Raw genomic sequence first — 22,744 nt, 5'->3', positions numbered from 1 at the left:
GGGCCAGAGTTGTAACATTTGGTAAATAATCTCTGCTAATGGATTTGATATGTTGTGGTTATTTGTGCATTTGTCTCTTTCTCTCAGACTTACTGTTTTGTGTTTGTATCCTTAGCATACAGCATAAGTGCTCAATAAATGTTTGTTAAATAAGTGAAGTAGGTATGCGGAGGGAACAACTGTTTATTGAGCACCTATTGTAAGCCTATATGCTTTTAACACATCATCTCATTCAAACCTCAAAACAATTTGTTTGATATAAGTAGTATTTGCTAATAAGAAACAGTCGCAGAGGACATAAATACTTCCCTCCCTCCCCACCCACCAAGGTTATGGGTTTGTGAGGAATGGAACTAAAGTTGGAACCTAGGTCTGTCTGATTCTAAACCTTCCCTCTCTTGTGTGATTCTCAGACAGGGACAATTTTGTTCCCCCACTCTGGGGACATTTGGCAAGAATATCTGGAGATATTCTTGGTGATTATAATGGGGGTGTTACTGGCGTCTAGTGAGTACAGGTCAGGTATGCTGCTAGGCATCTCCATTTTCCCACAGAAAGGTCCCCCAGCAAAGAATTTTCTGGCCCTGAATGCCAGTAGTGCCAAGGTTGAGTGTCTTCATCTATTTGAGCTGCTGTACTAAAATAGCATAGACTGGGTAGTTTATAAATAACAGAAATTCATTTCTCACAGTTCTGGAGGCCAGGAAGTCAAGATCAAGGTGCCAGCAGATTTGATGTCTGGTGAGGGACACTTCCTGGTTCATAAATCGCCATCTTCTGGTTTTGTCTTCACATGATGGAACGAGCAAGAAAACTCGCCAGTCTCTTTTGTAAGGGCGCTAATCCCCTTCAGGAAGACTTCACCCTTGTGACCTAGTCACTTCCCAAAGTCTCCACCTTCTCATACCACTACCTTGGGGGTTAGTTTTCTTTCCTTTCCTTCCCTTTCCCTTTCCTTTTCTCTTTAAAGCAGTTGTTAACATTTAATGAACCTCCTTCTATGTGGCTTCAAGCCACCAGGACAAAGCTCCCCCCACTGAATCTTCTCCAGAGCTCTTCTGCTGAAGAATTTGGCCTTCACAATGACAGGCAGGTTTGGGAACTTTTCCCTTCCCAGAACTCTGTAGTAGCCCGATGGCACCACATCAGTGATGGGAGCTGTTCCAGGCTTGCTTTTAGCAACATTCACCTGTGTCTGCTTCCTGACCAAAGCCCACAATTTGTCAAGGTTGACAGCTGGGCAGAAGCTCAGGATCCTCTTTAGGTGGTAATGCCTCATACCAACTTTCCTAAAGTAACCTGGGTGACATTTGCTGAAGTCGATCCTATGGCGATGCATGCCGCCGGCATTGCCACGGCCTCCTGGGTGCTTTCAGTGCTTGCCGATGCGGCAGTGGCCGTGGCTTACCTGGCCCCAAAATTTCTGGGTCCTGTGGTGACTACATTTCCTCAGTCTGGATGACTGTGTGGAAAAAGAAGCTTGGTGGTAAGCCCTAAGGAAGAAGGAGCGGGGGCAATGCTTGCCAGCCTGAGATGGGCCTGTAGGCCTGTGGGCTAAGGACCTGCCATCTGGAGCATTTGGCAAAGTTGAGGGGCCCGTGTGTCTTCGAGATCCGAATCTCAGGCTGAACAGGGCCCCGCCCCAGACCCACCTGAGCCGCACTGCCCTGCTGCCAGCCAGGTGCAGCCTGGAGGTCCCTATCAAGGTCGCGGGTGGGTGGCTGAGGGCAATGGGAGTAGAGCTTAGGGTCCCTGCTAACAAGGAAGTGGAGGCAAGAAAAGGATCCTAGTTTTCAACATTTGAAATTTTGGAGGACACAGACATTCAGTATATTACATTGTGAAATCCTGCTCTATTCCATGTTGACTCTAATGAAAAGCAATTCATCAGACAAAATAAATGCATCCATGACTTCATGGGGAGTCAGACTGGGCTGAAGAGAAGTCCTAGGGGCTTGGGGCCATTCATGAGCCACTGGCATTGGTAGGATAAAAAGACTATTCTGTCTAGTCCCTGACCTGCCTTTGCTTGTATGGTTCTTTCTCTACTGCATCCACCCAGTCTTTCTGCCTCTTCACCTTTCCTTTTCTTCAGTAGACTCTAATTTAGCTTGGGGAAGGCAACCCAGAAAGCTCCAACATTTTTAAACCTCTTTTCTAATTAGAAGGTAGAGTTAGTATATAAGAAGCTGCAGGTTTCAACTTGACAATATCTCTAGAACTGAGAACAAGGCCAAAAATGTCACACTCTGAAATTGACAGTAAAATAGATGAGATTATTCACTGTGATAATCTTCCCAGAAAATAACCCACCTAAGAAATTCTTGCTAAGTGTGCTGCTAAGACTTGGCTGTTTCCTAATCTCAGCCAGGGTCCAAGAATACCTCCCTGTAAAGAAAAGCATTTAAAACATAACTTGTGCATTAAGTTAGTAATCTAGGAAGTTATAAAGTGTTTGTCCTGGGGAAGTGTTCTAATGGGGGACGCTTTTAATGACTCTTACGTGTAACTGCCTATAATTGTTGGGGATGCTTTGTGTTTTTGTTTTTCTATCTCTCAGCATAACAAGTATTAGGAGAGAAGAACCAGGTTTATTTTACTGGTGTCTGGCAGCAAAGCCATGGATGAGTCACAGCTAGTGAAGGGTGGGAATTAGTGGTGTGTGTGTATGGGGGTGGCGGATGGTCACAGAAGTCTTATCCTTGGTAAAGTGATTTTAATCAGAAGCCCATAAACCTTGGTTGTGTGCAAAATGTGTGTGTATTTGTATGTACTTTTTCTGTAAAAAGTGTCTGTAGCATTCAAAGGGGTCTCTGACCTCCAAAAAGTAAAACCCCTGCCCTGGTGATTGGAACATAGCTACTAGGGACAACGAAATAGAAGATAACCCAAGAAAGGCAAGGGAAATGAGTGCCCCGTAGGAAAGAAAGGATTCATTTTAGAGCTCACATTTATTGATTGTGCATGCAGAAGGCCTCTTTACATACCTAAATAGGGTTCCTTATTTTATCACAAATATTGGGAGCCCAGCATGCAGTGGAAAGATGAACTGTGAGAAAACATCAAGGCAGAACAAATCCAACCTGGTGGATGCTGGATAAAAGTACAAAGGGTGATGAGAGGACTTGGAAAGAATATAGTGTGGGGAGAGAGACAATGTGTGTGTGTGTGTGTGCACATGCACGCATGAATATGAGGTGGGAAAGATGAATATTAAGTTGTTCTACATATGTCATTATCCATGCTGAGTTTAGATTCCACAGATGCCCTGGGGTAGCCAACACTAAGGGAATGGTTCTGTAAAGCTGAGTTCTAGGAAGCTAACCAGACAATTAAGAAGGGATTCTTCTAAAGTTCTTTTCAATTGTAAGTTACAGAAACCAACTTTAGCTAAAGGACTTAAAGGATACTGGTCAATCCATAAATCCTAAGGAAAGAACTGAACAAGGAAGTCTGGGGAGGCAAGAGATTGGACAGTTTGGGGACTTCCACAGCAGGTGACCAGCTGCAGTGACCTCCAGTTTCCAGATCTCTATATTTGGGTTTTAAATTAACAAGAGAGGAGTTAACTATTGGGACTTGTCCCAGAGAAGGGGAAACCATGAGCCAAGGAATCACTTTGGTTATTGACCAAAGTCATTATCATATTGGTTTAGAGCAGGTGTCCTATCTTGAAAAGCGTGTGAGACTAGTACCCAAGTCTTCTGATTGCCACTTACACGCAGCATGCTCTCAAGACATATTCTTAATTTCTTAATATTTTAAAAACTAATTAATAGGTTTTGGGTAGGAATAGAGTGGGGGACTGTCAGGCAAAGGGAACAAAAAAGTGCAGTGGCCTTCAGGTAGGATGAACTTGGCATCCCAGAAATAGAAAAGGTTCTTGTGGCTAGAGAATTATCTGCAAGGAGTAAGGAGTAGCAGAAGGGCATTCAGAGGCTTTATTGCATCATGGTGAAAAGTTCAGAGGTCTTTTTTTTGTTTGTTTGTTTATTTTCCTATGTGCATTCGAAAGCCACTGAAGAGATTTAAGCAGATATGAATTACATTTTCTGAAAAACACTCTGACTGCTCAATCGAGAATGGATTCTGTGAAGGCTTGAATAAGAGTGACGGTACTAGAGATGGTAAGAAGTGGGTTGATTCAGCATGCATTTTTGTATCTTGGAGAGAGAACTGGCAGAACTTGCTGATGGATTTGGTGTCAGGGAAAAGAAAAGGGAAATCCAAAGTGGGTGCTAGGCTTTTGGCTTGGGCAACTAGATGGATGGTAATGTTCTTCACTGAACTATGAAGACTGATGGAAGGAGTAGTTTTAGGGAGGAAGACAGTTTGGAATCCATGATGTCAAGTGTGAGATGTCAGCAGTCTTAGTGAGGAAGTTAGAGGGACAGTCAGATATACATTTGAGAATCACAAGATTATAAATGTTGCTTAAAGACAGGGGCCTGGATGAGATTGCTTGGGGGGCCTAAGACTGAGCTCTGGACACTGTAATATTAGATAATCTAGCTAGGCAGCAAAGGGTAAAGGAAACTGGGAAGTCAGTTAGGTCAGAGAAATGCTGTATTATTTTTAAAGTGTGGGGTTTTTTTGTTTGTTTGTTTTTGTTTTTGACAGAGTCTCACTCTGTTGCCCAGGCTGGAGTGGAGTGCAGTGATACCATTTTGGCTAACTTTAACCTTGAACTCATGGGCTCAAGCAATCCTCCTGCCTCAGCCTCCCAAGTGGTTGAGACCACAGGTGCATGCCGCCATGCTTGTCTAATTTTTATTTTTTGATTTTTTGTAAAGAGGAGGTCTCACTTTGTTGCCCAGGCTGGTTTTGAACTCCTAGGCTCAAGCTATTCACCTGCTTCAGCCTCCCAAAGTGTTAGGATTACGGGTGTGAGCCACTGCACCTGGCCAGAGTTTTGGCTCTTAATTTATAGTTCTTTATAGATGTTTGTAATTTCTCTATATGATAGTTTATTTTGGACACTTGGGTTGTTTATGAATCTCTTTTCATATTAGTCTAGTAAATGTTACACACTTTGCAGCTCTAGATTTTTCCTTGCTTAAATCTTTGGCAAAATCTCTCTAGTTTTCTCTTTCTGTGTGTTTGAGGAGCTGGGAGACATTCCCTGTTAACTGGGCATGGAAGGAAGGCCAAGTCTGCCAATAAGTCTCTTTTTGAGCCTGTAAATATTTGTATAAGGTCCATTAACTCTATTAAGTGGTCATAGATAAACCAGGTACTTATAGGCAACTCTATTAAACTACATGCAGCTTTGTAGGTTATTTGCAATACAATTTTAATTTTAGCAATCCTTTAATTGTTAAATTAAAGCCTGCCTAAGCTCTCTTGTAGTATTTTGCATTTGTCGGGGGTGTATCTCTTCATTGGCTTTTGGCATATGTGTTTAGTTTAAAGCAGTCCAAGCAAAACATAAATAGAAAGGTAAGTCTACTAATGATATATGGCATATATATTTACACACACACACACACACACACACAGAGTAAACAGCCATAAGAACTATGTCCGTCTCTTTCTAATATAGCTAAGTAACTGTAACAGTCAGTTAGTCCACCTGAGGACCCAACTTTATTTTTTAAGTAAAAATAAAAATCTTGCTTGTTATCAAAACAATATGTTCCTTGTAGTAAAACAGAAGCAAACTTTTAAAATAGGAAATTTGGAACATAATAATCATAACTCCACCATCCAGGGGTAACCACTGTTAATATCTAAGGTTGTATTCTTCCAGATCATTGTACATATACTGTAGAGTTTGGAGTCATACTATTCATTTTAATTTAAAATCAACAACAACAACAACAAAAACTTAGCAATGTATTGTGACTTTCTTTCTTTTCTTTTCTTTTTTTTTTTGGAGGCAGGATCTCATTCTGCCCCCAGGCTGGAGTGCAGCGGCACAATCATAGCTCACTGCAGCCTCAACCTCCTGGGCTCAGGTGCTCCTCCCACCTCAGCATGTCAGGCAGCTGGGATTACAGGTGTGCATCACCATACCCCACGCCCAGCTAAGTTTTTTTTTTTTTTTGAGAGATGGCATTTCACCATGCTGCCCAGGTGGGTCTCACACTCCTGGGCTCAAGTAATCTGCCTGCCTCAGCTTCCCAAAGTGCTGGGACTACAGGAGTCAGTCACCACGCCCAGTCCTTCTCCCCTCTTCCCTCTTCCGTCTCCCCTCTCCCCTCTCCCCTCTCCCCTCTCCCCTCTCCCCCTTTCCCCCTTCCTCCTTTCCTCCTTTCTCTTTCTTTCTCTTTCTCTCTCTCTCTCTCTCTCTCTTTCTCTCTTTCTTTCTTTCGACAGAGTCTCACTCTGTCACTTAGACTGGAGTGCAGTGGCCTGATTTCTGCTCACTGGAACCTCCACCTCCCAGGTTCAAGCGATTCTCCTGCCTCAGCCTCCCGAGTAACTGAGATCACAGGTGTCCACCACCACGCCCGGCTAATTTTTGTATTTTTAGTGGAGACGGGGTTTCACCATGTTGGCCAGGCTGGTCTCAAACTCCTGGCCTCAAGTGATCCACCTGCCTTGGCATCACAAAGTGCTGGGATTATAGGCGTGAGCCACCTTGCCCAACTGGGCCCCTATTTTTTAATAATAATAAATATTCTTCAAGACTTGCTTCAGACTTTAAATGACCGCCAAGAATTTCACAGTATGAATGTACAAATTTACCTATTTATCTATCAGTGTTCACATTGTTTCCGTGTTTTTGTGTTCTGCTAGTGTATCAATAATGTCATCCTGGCTGGGTGTGGTGGCTCACTCTTGTAATCCCAGCCCTCTGGGAGGCTGAGGCAAGAGGATTGCTTGAGCTCAGAAGTTTGAGACCAGCCTGGGAAACATATGGAGACCTTATCTCTATTAAAAAACAAAAATTAGCCAGGCATAGTGGTGTGCACCTGTAGTTGCAGCTACTTGGGAGACTGAGGCAGGAGAATCAGTTGAGCCTGGGAGATAAGGCTGCAGTGAGCTATGATTGTACCACTGAACTCCAGCCTGGGTGACAGAGTGAGATAATGTTTCAAAAACAAACAAACAAACAAACAAAAGGTATCCTTACAATTAAATCCTTGTTTACAGTATATTCCTATTTCCTTAGTCTAAACTTTGAGAAGTAGACTTGCTGAGTCAAAGAGTTCTGACACATACTGCCAAATTTTTCTACAGGCTGAATTAATGTATACTTCTACCAAAAATAAATGCCTTTGTTAACACTGGGTCTCAAAAACAATTTCAAAAATGTTTCTCAAATCAATAGGGAAAATGGTGTCTCATCAGTGGTTTAATTTGTATTTATTTGATTACCTGTGAGGTTGAATGTTTTTGTCTTACACTTGTTAGCTATTGGCATTTCTAATTTAATGACTTGCTTTTCTATATCCTCTACTCAATATTCTCTGAAGATGCTTGTTATTGATTTGCAGGGACCAGTGTCTCTATAAATGGATATTGAGTCTATGTGTTTTAAATATTTTTTCTCATCTGCCATTGGCATTTTATTTTTTGATCTGAAATGGTAAAAAAAATATGTAATTTAGGCCAGTTTTTCTTTTTATGATTTCCTCTGTTGCTATTTTTAAAATGTTGTTATTATAGACATTATTTTTTGATACATATTTGTATGTATTTATAGGGTACAAGTGCTATTTTGATACATGCATGGAATGTGTAGTGATCAAGTCAGGATATTCACCACCTCAAACATTTGTCATTTCTTTGTGTTGGGAACATTTCACGTCTTCTCTCCCAGCTATTTTGAAATATACAATATATTGTTGTTAACTATAGTCACCCCACTCTGCTATCAAACATTACAGCTTTTTCCTTGCATCTAAGTGCTTGTACTCATTAATGAACCTCTCTTCATCCCCCGCATCCACACACACACCCTTCCCAGCCTCTGGTATCTATCATTCTACTCTCGAACTCCATGCGATCAAATTTTTTAGCTCTCACATATGAGTGATTTGTCTTTTTGTGCTTGGTTTATTTCACTCAACATAATGACCTCTAGTTCCATCCATGTTGCTGCAAATAATAGGATTTCATCCCTTTTTTCTGGCCAAATAGTATTCCATTGCGTATATATATATGTTTTCTTTATCCATTTTCCCCTTGATGGACACAGTTTGCTTCCATATCTATGCTATTGTGAATAGTGCTGCATTAAACATAGGAGTGCAGATACCTCTTTGATATACTGATTTCCTTTCCTTTGGATAAATACTCAGTAGTGGAATTGCTGGATTGCATGGTAGGTCTACTTTAAGTTTTTGAGAAATCTTCATACTCTTATCCGTAGTGGCTATGCTAATTTACATTCCCGCCATCACTGTATAGCAGTTCCCCTTCTCCATATCTTGTCAGCATTTTTTTTTCCCCTGATAATAGCTATTCTAACTGGGATAAGGTGATATCTCATTGTGGTTTTGACTTGCATTTCCCTGATTAGTGGTGTTAAGCATTTTAAAAATATACTTACTGTGTATTTGTATGTCTCCTTTTGAGAAATGTCTATTCAGATTCTTTGCCCACTTTTAATATAATTATTTGCTTTTTGGTATTGAGTTGAGTTCCTTGTATATTTTAGATATTAGTCCTTGTCACATGAATAGTTTGCAAATATTTTCTCTCATTCAACAGGTTGTTGTTATTTTTAAGAAAGCATTTCCCAACTTGAAATTATATAAATACTTACCTATATATATTTTTTCTACTGCTTGTTTAGTTCCATTTTCTACTTGAAATCATTACCCTGTAGACGTTATTTGGTGTGATACAAAAAGTAGAAATTTAATTTAATTTATTTCAAATGACTCACTCTTCAAAGATTAATCAATTTTTTATACCATTTCACATTTCTTCTCTTGCAGATTAATTATAAAGGAAAGCACTGATCAAAAGTTACACACTGGACGCCCGTGGCCATATCTAGCCTATGAATATATTTAGTTCAGAATATTTTTGAATTAGTTATCTGCATCTAATAATCAGAAAGTTTTATACAAGAATCTGTTTTTACAAATTCTCCTTAAAAATCAGAATACTGGCAACTCTAGACTCACAGTCTCCCTTGACAAAAATATGCAGGAGCTGGGAAGCAGTTGCTTTCTATCATCAGGAAAGGTCCCCACCAGTGTGCTTTATTCATTTTTGTTGTCTGCCTGATCCCTGGAGGCATTTGAGGATGCAACCACTGCTATTAAGTTTTGTATATTTATTTTGCAATTGGACACATTACAAGAATTCTCTAATTAGTACTAACCATTTTGTGGCTAATTTTCCTGGGTTTTCAAGTAATTATATCATCATGCAAAAAATTACAATTTTGTCTTCTCTTTTCAAAATATATACTTTCTAATTCTTTCTTCTCGCCTTATTACAGTTGCCTAAAAATTTCTCACATTTTGAATAATGGTTATGACTGTTAATTTTAACTTTAATTTTTAGCGTGACGAGATTGAGAGGTGCCAAAATGGCTGGTTTGTTTCTGGGTGTGTCTGTTTCCAGGAGAGATTGGTGGGTGAGTCAGTGGACTGAGAGAAGACAACTTGCCCTTGTTGGGGGCAGGCGTTGTCCAACTGGTTGGGGGCCTGGTTGGAACAAACAGGAGAAAGACAGGAGATTCTCTGTCTCTGCTGTCTTTCTTCTGGAGTGGGAGGCTTTTCCTCCTCTTGCCCTTGGACATCAAGCTCCAGGTTCTTTGGCTTTTGGACTCTGAGACTTGCACCAGGGACCTCCCAGGGCTCTCAGGCCTTTGGCCCCAGACTGGGGACTGCACAGTCAGCTTCCCTGGTTCTGAGTTCCCTGGTTCTCTTTAGCTTACAGGTGCTGGTCGTGAGACTTTGCCTCTGTGGTCATGTGAGCAGACAATTCCCTCATAAATCCCCTCTCATTTGTCCTACTGGCTCTGTCTCTCTGAAGAACCTTGACTAACACAATGGTTGTAATAGCAGACATCTTTATACGGTACCTAATTTTAGGGAATTAAAATTAGGTACCGTATAAATGGGAATGCCCCCCTGTGCTTGACTTCAAGGTATGAAGTAAGCATTTTTTTTATTGTGTCAAGAAAGTATATTTTTTGTAGTTCTCTCATGTTTTGATTTTGTATTAATATCAGTAATATATGTGGAATTTGATCAGACCAAATGACTTTTCAATATCTATTGATATTATCCTGTGACTTCTTTAAATTTAATACATTATAATAAGAGATTTTTCTAAGGGTTCATATGCTTCACATAGTTTAAGCCATGTATGTATTTTTATTATGAATCCTACCAATATCTAACACTACCTAATAAGCCCTAATAATATACTTCTTAATCTAATTTGCCTTTAAAAGGCAATTAGGAAATTTTTATCTGTTTTCATAAATGAGATTTGTCTATTGTAATTGTTCTTTCTCTTTTTGGTGCTTTGTCATTTTTTTCTTATTAGAAAATGTCTTTTCAACACAACTAAAGCAGCAGCTCAAGTTTTTTTTTCTTAAAATATACTTCATTTAATATCTCTACTGCTGACCATACTTAATTCTTTAATTGCATTTACTGGTACTTTTTAAAATTCTCTAAAAAGTTAATTTTTCATTTACATATTGTGATGGTTAATTAAAATTAATGCATAAATGCATCAACCTGACTTGGCTAAGGGATGCCCAGATAGCTGGTAAAACATTTCTGGATGTGTCTGTGAGGTTATTTTCAGAAGAGAGTAGCATTTGAATCAGTAGACTGAGTAAAGAAGACCACTCCACCAGTGTGAGCAGGTGTCATCCAATCTGTTGAGGGTCTGAATGAATGGAACAAGAAGGTGGAAGAAGGGTGAATTTGTTCTCTCTTCTTTTCTCTTAATTTATTTTTTATCTTAAAATTTTTTCCCCACCCAGCTGCACACTGATGTTCTCTCTTCTTGAGCTGGGACATCCAACTTCTGCCCTCAGACATCAGCTCTCCTGATTCTCTGGAGTTTGGGCCTGGACTGGAACTATATCGCTGGCTCTTCTGAGCCTCCAGCTTTCAGGGGTCAGATTGTGGGACTTTGCAGACTTCGTAATCCCATGAGCCAATCCCTCATAATAAATCTCTTTCTGTATATCTCTCTCTCTATATATACCTTTTTGGTTCTATGTCTCTGGAGATCCCTGATTAATACATATTATTTTCTTTTCTACTTTTTTCTTTTCCTTTTTTTTTTTTTTTTTTTTTTTACAATTTTGATGTGAAGCATATTATACATACAAAATAGAGTAAAACATGCATTTGTACAGTTTAAAGGATGATAATAAAATAAACACCCATATAGTCATCATCACTTAGCTTAAGACAGAATATCATCAATGCCTAGAAATTGTTTTCCAGTTGCATTTTTCTTCTTCCTCACACAAAACCATTATCCTGAGTTTCGAGTTAAAATATCCTTGCTTTTTACTGATAGTTTCGCCTCTTAATGTATCCTTTAACAATATGTTGTTTAGTTTGGCTGTTTTTGGTCTTCACATATGCAACTACTCCTTGATTTATGATGGGATTACATCCTGATAAACCCAAACCTAATGTAAGTTAAAAATCAGATGGGTTTATCAGGAGTGTACTGAATGCATATTGCTTTTGCACCATGGTAAAGTCAAAAAATTGTAAGTCAGGGACCATCTATATAGAATCATATGGCATATATATTTTTATGATACCCTTTTTGCCCAATATTATGTGTATGTGAGCCATCCATGCTGATGTATGCAGCTGAGGCGCACTTATTTACACTGCTGTATATATTCCATTACACACATTTATTATCTCTTCTGCCTTTGAGTGACATTTTTGCATTTAAGGTTGCTAAGGAGAAATCTGCTATTTCTCAGTGTAAATGGCCTGTTCTGTTTTGTTTTCAGCCTGGATGGTTATAGGCCTTTTTTCTTTATCTTTGATAGTCAATGTTTGCTAGAATAAATCCAGATACATTTTATTAAGTTTGTCTGGCACTCCTCATATTGGCCCCATTATTTCTATATGTGGTCATTTTTCTCCATTTTCTCATCCTTACAATGGAAGGCTTATGCCTGTCCAGCATGGGAATGGGTAAGTGTTCTCTCAGAGATTATATGTCCCTGTGAAAGCCTTTCAGTCTTGGCACAGGAAATAAGTTTATATTTTCTTGACCTTAACCACCTTAAAAGTGTCATGGTGTGTGAGGAGTAAGAAGAGACGTGGCCGGCCGGGCGCGGTGGCTCAGGCCTGTAATCTCAGCACTTTGGGAGGCCGAGGCGGGTGGATCACGAGGTCAGGAGATCGAGACCATCCTGGCTAACACGGTGAAAACCCATCTTTACTAACACAAAAACTTAGCCGGACGTGGTGGCGGGCACCTGTAGTCCCAGGTACTCGGGAGGCTGAGGCAGGAGAATGGTGTGCACCCGGCAGGCGGAGCTTGCAGTGAGCCGAGATCGCGCCACTGCACTCCAGCCTGGGCGACAGAGCGAGACTCAGTCTCGGAAAAAACAAAACAAAACAAAACAAAACAAAACAAAACAAAACAAACAACAACAACAAAAATCAGAAGAGACGTGACCATAGGTAGGCAGCCTCATCTCTGCCTGAAGGGCTTCTCCTGGAATTATCACACCAGCTGAAGCCCACCGGGGCAGGCAGCAGTACCCCTTCAGCCAGCATGGCGGCCCTCCCCAAGAGCAAACCTCATCAGTACCTCTGCTCCATTCTCCATGCTTTCTGTGCTGTGAACAAGCCTTGAGCATGCCTGGGACCACCTGGCCCTCCTTGAGAGCTCCAGCACCTGTTTCCTTCTCAAGGTGGTGGTGGAGTTTGAATTTGGCACTGTCCTCAACGGAATGACAGTCTTATGATCATCACTCATCTCTGGTCCCGTCACACCAAGGAGTGGAATGTTTGTCCTCTTCTTTTGCCTAGGTCATTTCAGCTGCAAATTAGGAAGGGAGAGTGTTAAATTCATTGGCTCAGATTGTCATGCTGTTTTGGAAACACTGGCTATTCCACTTGTGTTGACTCTCAAGTTGAAAAGTGGGCCTTTTGTGCATTCAGGATGTCTCCCAGAGCCTAGCGAGGAGGGTAGAGATGGATAGGCAGCTTCTTTTTTCCAATCCATACTTGAGAAAATTTCAGCTGCATCAGCAGGTTACAAGGGAAACTACCTGAATGCCACCTGGGATTTATAGACACCAGGGGGATAAGCATTTGTTTCTAATGTGGAATAAGATAATCTTTTCCTCCTAGCTTCTGGACAATAGAAAGGGAGCCTGACCATTTGCCAAACATATCGTGGAAGGGGAAAGTACATAGAACTGGAGATTGGACAATGTCCTTAGTATTCTTCCTTTACAGAAATTCTGTGACTAGTGTTTTCTTTGACTAGAGATGAAGGGCTCCATCTCTCTAATCTTGAAGTCCTGAGATATGTGCCTACTTGTTCCATGTCACCTAAGGCTTTTTAGTCAGTGTTGAAGGATGGGGCTGTCTTATGATCACACAGATATGTTTTATTGTCTTAAGGGCCTGACAAATCAGGGATACCTTCTAGTTAAATTCCTCTTTAAGGGCCTGAAGTCTCCTTAGTACTCAGCATGCAGTTCAGATGTTTCCCTTTCTCCTGGGAAACAAATAGGATTCTCAAATTGTGACTTTGTTAATTGTTCTGAAGCAAGTTGCATTAAAATTTATATGCACCTTTCCAAGAGAAGATAAATTATACATATTACAAGAAGGAGCAGAAAAGACACAGTGATTATGAAATTCCTCAGAGAAAGGTTCTTTGTTCTTTGTGTGCCGCATAATGTATCTGTCAGAGCAGACCTGTCCATTCAGCAGGTCTAAGATGGCAGTGAGTTATGACTGGAGGACTCAAGCTTATCCTCCTCATTATTGGGAATATAATCGAAAGGTCAGAATACTTCCCCTTTGAGAGTTATCCAAGCCAGGGGCTTGGCTGTGGCCTATGGGTCTTTAACTTGAGGACAGGGGGAAGATAGGGTAGGGAACGTGGTCTTAGATTTCTCAGATATTTGAAAATAACTTTATCTTCAGTCAAAATCTGGAAACTGTACACATTACAATCAAGTGTTTCTTGGACTTTCTAGGGTAGAGGAAAAATGGGACAATAAAATAACTCTTTTATTCTTTTATGTCTGTTGGAGTCTTGAATATCATTCAGTTGGGTCCAACCTGAGTAGGAGAACATCTCTGATTTGATAAGCTTCTAAAGTAGGGTACATGTTGCATTTTGATCACAATAAGACAGATTATACAGAGTGCTATGAGACAGAGATAGGCCAAAAGAACTTTACTCTCTTTTTATTCCTTTTTTTTTCTTACATAAAAGGCTGGGCAATATTCAGGCATTGCCCATCCTACTCCTGACCCTGTGCAATTGTCCAGAAAGTCTCTGAGCCCAGAGTTGGGTGCAGGCTGTGCCTACAGCAGTCCTTGGGGGTAACCGGTAGCCTGTGGGGGAGGAGGACTATTCTGACCTCCTTTTACAACTTTCGCAAGGGCAGGCAATCTGGATCAATGGAGTTAGCTAATCATAACTTCCTCAGTTATTTGATAACTCTGTGCCTCAGTTTCCTCTTCTCTAAAATGATGGTAAAAATAGAATGTCCTTTTTAGAGATGTGAAAATTAAATGAGGTAAAGCTGTTAGGAGAGTTTCAGGGCTAGAGTAAGTGCTTAATCAATAATTATTTGTGACATTATTATTACCTTATTTGGATCATTGAGGAGTAAATTTCTCCCTATTCTTGAGTAGAAATGCTTAATAATCAAACAATTTGGTTTCTAAGTGAAGATGAGCTTTTAGTGGGAAATTTACAGATATCTTATGCCTCCCCTTCTTGCCTATACAAAACCTATTTTCTTGGTGGGACACCGAGAACCTTATAAACTTTGCTTACGCACAATAGAGAATATTCACAAAGTCTCTTAATCTCATCCAACTCCCATGAGAAGGAACACTGTTACATAGTGATGACAGTGGATCTCAACTTCATCATGAATTCTTCCCAAGAGACTCCTGAAACATTTATTTTATAGCAAAGATGCCTTCCAGCAAGATTGACTATAAAAAGAATTCTCTCTCTCATTGACTTGTTTTATAAAATCAAAGACATGATCTCATGGAAGAAAATCTCCCAGTTGATTTGACAAAAATGCTTAGTTAAGGAATGAGTAGATGATGTGTTTGTTTTATTCCACAACTAAGTTGTAAAGTCTGAAAGGGAAGGGAGCTAGATTCCTATTTTTGCAGATTACAAAGATTCAGTACATCGGACTGGCGTGGTGGCTCATGCCTGTAATCCCAGCTCCTTGGGAGGTCAAAGTGGGAAGATTGCTTGAGCCCAGGAGTTTGAGGCTGCAGTGAGCTGTGATTACGCCATTGCACTCCAGCCTGGGCGACAGAGCGAGACCCTGTCTCTAAAACAAAACAAAACTAAACTAAACAAGAATAGATTTAGTATGGGACCCCAAAATGTGCTGGATACAGTAAATGTTGACGTGGGCTGACCAGGTCCGAATAGTAGAAACAATATTTTTGAAACTTTAAGAAGAAGATTCATGTATGAAAAGATAAAAATAGACGTGCCTAGATGTGGGAGTGAAGAGAGTAGCCACACTCACTTGACTCTGCCTTTCCTAGAGGGCCCTGAGGGTGTCCTTTAGCGCTTTGAGGGCCTCTGAGAGGGCCTGACCCTGTTTGATTGAAGATGAGGCTCCTGAGACAAAGTGACTTAACCAAGTCTATACCAAATTATTTATGGTAAAATCAGGACTAGGACTCAGGCCTTTAACTGAACTTGGAAATTCCAAGATCTCCCTTCTGCTTTCTCTGTATGAAAGGAATTTTTCTTATTTTGATTTACACCTGAGACTAGTATAATTCCACATCAACCAGCTCCTATTATATTTCCTGTGAAAGGAAGTTGGATGCAATATCACAATTGACCAATAGATGTCACTATATGCCATATTATTGTGCATGTGGCCGCCTGCCTGAATTTTGCTTGAATTTCTTAATTGGGGTGGGGTCTGCAGACTTCTGGGAATCACTGGATCTATTTGGGAGACGCAAAAGAACTATGAGAATTTTAAAAATTGCATTTTAAGCTTGATAAAAGTTTTATCAAATCAAGAATTATTCGACCTGCTATAAAGGCAAAACTGTTACTTGAAACCTTTTTTAATAGGAAAAAAGGGATGTTTTTCAAGTTGAGCTCCCTGGATGAGAAGTGGAGTTAGTGGGGCTAGGGGAGCCCCTAACTTCTATTCAACTGGCAAAACCTCCCCTTCCACTTCATAGAGAGGAGTCTGAGGGATTGAAGGGCATGAGATTTGACAGAACTGGGTCTGAGTCCTGGTTCATTTGTTAGCTGTGTGATCTTGAGTATGTTGTTTAACCTCGCCTAACCCCGCTTTCCTCAGCTGTAACGTAATGACACTGATCATGTGGTGTTGTAAGCATGAAATGAGACAACATATGAAAACACAAAGATTAACCGTCATTATTAACTATAACCATTTCACTTTACGAAGGCATTTTTATAACTAAAAATGTTTGGAAAGTACTGACTAGTCAAAGTTTTCGTTTTAAAAATGGGACTTAAGAGGCCAAGTGATTTGGTTCTCTGATTATGTTTTACAATTTCATAATACAAGTATTTATGTAAAACAAGACATGCCTGTTCTAAATCTTTTACAGGTATGTCCCTCCTGACTTGGGGGAATGTGATATGTCCCTATTCAAATTTATCAAACTGATGAAATACAAAACAACCCTTCACTTTGTAATTTAACAGGCTAAATAATCCAGTTTATTTGAAGCTTTTATCTTTATTTTTTCTGTTTACAAAAGTATTCTAGAATAAGTGTGTAAAATTTCAGCATATGATGTGTTTAAGTAATGATTTGATTGATGTAGTTAAAATATAATTTAGTAATTAAATATGGATGTTTTCATAACTTTCAACCACAGAGTTTTAATGTTTTGATTTAGTTGATTCATTTATTAGGCAAATATTTTCATTGGGAACATTCATATTCACCAAATACATGTATAGGCTGCCAAGTGAAGGCTTTAATGGAATGGGAATTCATGAATACTTGGCCTTATGATGTCAGTTGCTCTGATAAATTGTTAGCTGAAGAATAATTCAAAGTGTTGTGGGTCTATCCTCATTTATAATGTAAATTTAATTTTACCTTTCTATTGACATCCACCTGTACCCTACAATTTAATTTCTGTTTCCCCAAATTCCTAAGGTTTCCAGATAGTTATTTTTAAGGAAATGCAATTTTATGACAATAGAATCCCGTTGCAACTCCATATGCTGTAATGTCCAAGGTTGGAGAAACCTCTGGATCCAGGAACCAACAATTCAAGGACTGGTTTGATTAGACCAGGGTATTCTGGCTATTTCGAGGGTTGTCTATGGTAGTCAGGGCAAAGCAGAGAGGCCACTAGAACCACAGGCCACTAGTCTTGGGCTTCAGTGGGGGCCTCTACCGCTGCTGCCGACAGAGGGCGCAGGCAGGTTTGTGCATCTCCTGAGCAGGTGGCGTGCTGTGAGTTACATCTGGGCCAACTACGCATTCAGGAGGCACACCATTAGGGGTCACCATACTTACTGGGCCCCATGAAAATGTTTTAATTTTAAGTTCTTTTGAAATAAAAAGAAAAAATAAATATAAGAATAATGAATATAATAAGGAGTCCAGCTTACATTACATTTTGCCTGGGAAACAGCCAGACCCCATCTCTACAAAAATAAAAATTAAAAATTAAAAAAAAATTAGCCAGGTGTGGTGGCAGGCCCCTGTAATCCCAGATACATGGGAGGCTGAGGCAGGAGAATTGCTCGAGTCCAGGAGTTCGAGGCTGCAGTGAGCTATGATTGTACCAATGCACTCCAGTCTGGGTGACAGAGCAAGATCCTGTCTCAAAAAAAAAAAAAAAAAAAAAAGGAAAGAAAAAAAGAAAAAAAAATTATGGAGGTGAGGCTCTCTAAGCCCAAAGTAGCTAAGCCCCATGAAAATTATAATGTGATCCTGAGCTACACTTCCAAAAAATGTGGAGTCCTAAGTTTACTGTAAGGGGAGAGGAGGAAGAGGGAGAAAGTTGGAGGAAGAGGGAGTTGCTGAAGGCAAACTCGGCCCCGGCCCAGGACACACGATGAAGTAGGGTGAAGGTTTAGCTCACCTGGGCTCTAACTGACTATAAGGGAGGTGACCTGGGAGTGTAGGAATTATTTTAAGTTACAACACTGGTTGTACAAAGACCTTTCTGACCTCATAGCTGCCAAGCTCCTAGACTTTTACCTGCTTCCCAAATCTTCAAAAGCAGGCCGTTTTACTCGCCTCGCTTGCAGTCTGTAAAATGTCTTGCTGCCTATAAAATGTCATAGGTCTGGATTGGAAAACACAGGGTGGGCAGGCTGCATGATTCCTCCCCATCCAGGCCTAGGGAGAGCTAAGCTTCAGGCTAAGTAGTAGTGCGGGTCAACTTTTCCCTCCTTGGAAAGTTACCATTGGAGGAACTCTGAGACTTCCAAGCAGGTATCTCTGCCTGAACATGAGGGGATAAAAGAGAGCACGCTCTGGGAAAAGAGCAGGCTTGCTGGTAACTCAGAGGACACTCTTCTGACAGGCAAGACAAGGAAGCTAGGTTTCCAGTCTGTGGCTTCTCTTTCCAGTGACAGTGTGTTCTGACACTCCCAGACATTATTGCCTGGTTGCTTGGGGGTGGCGCCTGGACCCTTGGCCTGGGGTCTTTGAAGGCTTCCCTCCAGGAAGGGAGAGGCAAGTGAAGCAGGCTAGAACACGACCGTCCAGTGGCATTGGGCAGTCGACCAGCATCCCCTGCCATCCGGTGAAACACCTGTGAGACTCATGGGGTGGGATGGGGAGGCGGGGTTGGGGAGGCTCTGCCCTCAAGAGCTTTGGTGCCATGCACCCATCTGGCCCCAGGGAGAGGGGCAGCAGAGGAGCAGGGGCAGAAGTCTAATAGTCACTCCTGACAGCTGGGGGCAACAGTGAGCCTGGGGAGACCTTGGCTGTGGAGGGTGAATGGAGGTGGCAGGTGTGCCTCTCAATGGAGGGAATAATGGGGATGCATGCATGAAGATACGGTCTGGCTTTTCTGGGGCCAACACCACTCCTACCTGCCTCCTGGAGAACAGGCTGCATCCATCATGTTAGTCTCTTAGGCTTAGGTGGTGGCTTTGGTTATTTAACTCCTGGGGTGCCTTGTGCCCTGAGGACACCATGCTGATCTTGCTCCCCGGCTGGTGGGTGGGTCCCTTTACTGGCTGACTCTGGGGGGCAGCAGGGGAGATATTATTATATCATTCCTATGTTCATTTATGGCTTCATGTTTTAGCCCTTATGGAATCAGGCCGGGGGACACAAAGATGAGTAATATATGGGCTCTGCCTTCAAGGAGCTCGAAGTCTGTTGGGAGAGAAAAAAAAGAAAAAAGACTAGTGGTACACAGTGACAAATGCTGGGCCAAGGCCTGCCCAGGAAGGGGACAGCTACTGGGAGAGGTGTGTGCTGGGGCAGGGTGGGCCTTGAGGCAGGGAAGGTGGGACTCCAAGGGAACACAGGAGTCAGCCAAGTGGGAAGTCAGGGAGGAACACATAAAGCCCTGGTACCATCAAAACCCAGAGGCACTCAGGACTGCTGGCCCTTGAAAAGGCGAGAGCTTAGGGGATAGGATGGGAAATGGAAAGAAAGAAGAATGGAGAGAGGCAGGGCTTCGGGTTATGAACAAGAGCCAGGCTTCCCCCCATTAGAGGATTGGGGAGGAACTGCAAGATTTCCTCAGGGGAAAGACAAGATCAGACTTGAATTATACAAAGACCGAGGCTGGGAGAGTGGGGAGATGAGAACTGGAAGCAAGGAGGCCTGTTAGAAGGCAATTATGAGTAGGAAATGATAAGAACCTAAGATCACCAGCAGTCAGTGCGGATTACAGGCTTGCGGCTCTCAGGTGCATGGTGGTGAGTGGGTGGTGGTGCTCAAGGATGGGAGGGGCCTCCCAACTCTTCCTGCTCTTGCTCCTCCATCCCCAAGGAGATGAGAGAGCTGGGCCACATCTTGTTCTAGGAAGGTGCCCCTGCTGGGTTCTGGTTGAGGCGATTTGACCAGGGTGCAGCCTTTCGCCTCTGCGCAGGTTACTCCTCCTTCCCTTCCCAGCACACTTCCCTTCTCTATGTCTTGTGGTCAACTTCCACTTGTTCTTTAAGGTGCAGCTCAGGTGTTACCTCCTTCAGAGAGACTTTTGTGACCTATTCCTGCCCCATACCTTGGGTCAGGAGCCCCATTGTTGTGGCATGTGGTTACCGTGCTTGCAGTAAAGGCCTCTGTCATCGTGCACTAAAATGGCCCAATAACTTGCCATCTTTTCCCACTACGCTGAGCTCCATGAGTACAAGGTTTATCCTGATGTATTATGTATTAAATGCATATTTACCAACAGCCTGCTTGGTAAACCAGGAACAGAGCTAGGCATTTGGGAGATAAGAGTGAGGGGGAAAAACAGGCACTAATCATGCAACCATGAAATTTAGAGCCTATAAGCAAAGACTCATGCTATAATGAGGAGGAACACAGTGTTATAAGAGCTCCTAGTAGGTACCCACATTAGGCAGGGTTCTCCAGAGAAACGGAACAAAGAGGATGTGTGTGCGTGTGTATACACATATGTGGATATAGGGAGAGAAATTTATGATACGGAATTGGCTCTCATGATTATGGAGCCTGACAAATCCAAATCTACAATGTAGTTCTAGTCCGAAAGCCAGCAGCCTGGAGACCCGGGAAAGCCAAGATTCCAGCTCCAGTATGAAGGCAGTCTTTTGGAGAATTCCCTCTTGCTCAGGATAGCTGGTCTTTTTATTCTATTGAGGCCTTCAACTGACTGGATGAGATGCACCCACATTATGGAGGTCACCCTGCCTTATCCAAAGTGTATTGATTTAAATGCTAATCTCATCCAAAAACACCCTTCAAGCTTGGGTGCAGTGGCTCATGCCTGTAATCCCAGCATTTTGGGGGGCTGAGGTAGGTAGATTGCTTGAGCTCAGAAGTTCAAGACCAGCCTGGCCAACATGGCGAAACCCCATCTCTACAAAAAATAGAAAAAAAAAAAAAAGCCAAGAGTAGTGGTATATGCCTGTAGTCCAAGCTACTTGGGAGGCTGAGGTGGGAGGATCATTTAAGCCCAGCAGGTCAAGGCTGCAGTGACTCAAGATCACACCACTGCACACCAGCCAGGAAAGAGTGAGACCCTGTTTCAAAAAAAATTAAAAAATAAATAAATAAAAAACAAAAACACCCTTCAAGTTGACACAAAAAATTAGCAATTGCAGTACTCGGGCTTCATCTAGGAGGTCAGGAAACCCTCCTTTGAGAGAGGAGCAAAAATGCTGAGATCTGAAGAAGGGCCAAGGGCACATGGAGGAAGTCAGGGTGAGGGGGAGGAAGGGAGGCCGTGTCAGGTGGAGAAAACAGCCTGTGCAAAGGTTCTGTGTCAGGAAGAAACATGGTGTTCTGGGGGATTTGAAAGAAGGCCAATATAGCCAGAAGGGAAAGAATAAGGGAGCTTGGCGTGAGATGATTCTGGATAGCTGGGAAGAGGGCAGATCCTGCAGGGTCTTGTAGGCCACAGTAAGAGGTTTGGTCCATATCGCAAGAGCATTGGGAAGCTATGGAAATGTTGTTAATGAATAACGTGATCAAATTTGCATGATTGCATGTTGAAGTTCCCTCTGGTGGCAATGAGAATCAGGTGTATATAGGCAAGAGTTGCCATGGGGTGGCTGGTTGTATTATTCAGGAGATTTATTATGGGAATTGGCTCGTGTGACTATAGAGGTCAAAAAATTCCACGATATGCTGTTTGCAAGCTGGAGAACCAGGTAAGCCAGTGGTGTAATTCAGTACAAGGCCAGAGGCATGAGAATCAGGAGAGCTGATGGTGTAACTGTCCAAGGCCAAAGGTCTGAGAACTGGGGTTTGGGGTTGGGGCAGGGGTGGGAAACTGCTGGTGTCAAGTCCTAGAGCCTAAAGGCCTGAGGACCAGGAGCTCCAACATCCAAAGGCAGCAGCCAATAGATGTCCCAACTCAAGAAGAGAGAGTAAACTGTAGCACTCTCTTAATCCCTCACCTTATCCTTATTTGGACCTTGGCCCAGAGAGTCCCAGAGCCAGGAAAATCCATGGCCAGTGTCCCAGATAGGCAGGCATGCACCTCTCCCTAGCAAATAGAAGTTCCCCAGAAAGATTGGGGGAACATTGGGAAGATGGGACTGTCTGCAACGTCAGTGTTTCTTCACATAAATGAAATGACTCCACATTCAAGGCCAGGAAAGAAGGAATATAGCATATGCCCCACCTCATCTCTGTCGTAGAGGCCTGATGAACAGAAAAACCATGATATGAGCGTACTTAGAAACCACAGTTATGCTACCAACATCTATAATAAAAACAAAGTGATATTGTTATGATTAACTATTACATTTTATTTTCATATTTTTCTGTTTAGCAGATAGATTTTTTTTCTAACAGACTGATCTCTTGGATTGTGTTTTTCTTTAGCTATTAATGAAATTAATTTGGGTTCCTTGAACACAGCCATCATTTCACAAATGTTCTGCCTAGATGACAAAGAAAAGTCTGCCTAGAATGGAAAAAAAAAAAAAC

General features: G+C 41.8%; 1 pseudogene; it reads right to left on the bottom strand.

The window, feature by feature from the left end:
• Positions 1 to 1,008: 1,008 nt before the first annotated feature.
• LOC116274982 lies at positions 1,009 to 12,689 on the bottom strand (annotated as a pseudogene).
• Positions 12,690 to 22,744: the final 10,055 nt, after the last annotated feature.

This window comes from Papio anubis, chromosome 1 (genome assembly GCF_008728515.1).
Source record: "Papio anubis isolate 15944 chromosome 1, Panubis1.0, whole genome shotgun sequence".
Taxonomy (NCBI): Eukaryota; Metazoa; Chordata; class Mammalia; order Primates; family Cercopithecidae; genus Papio; species Papio anubis.
This window is presented reverse-complemented; position numbering and strand designations above follow the sequence as displayed.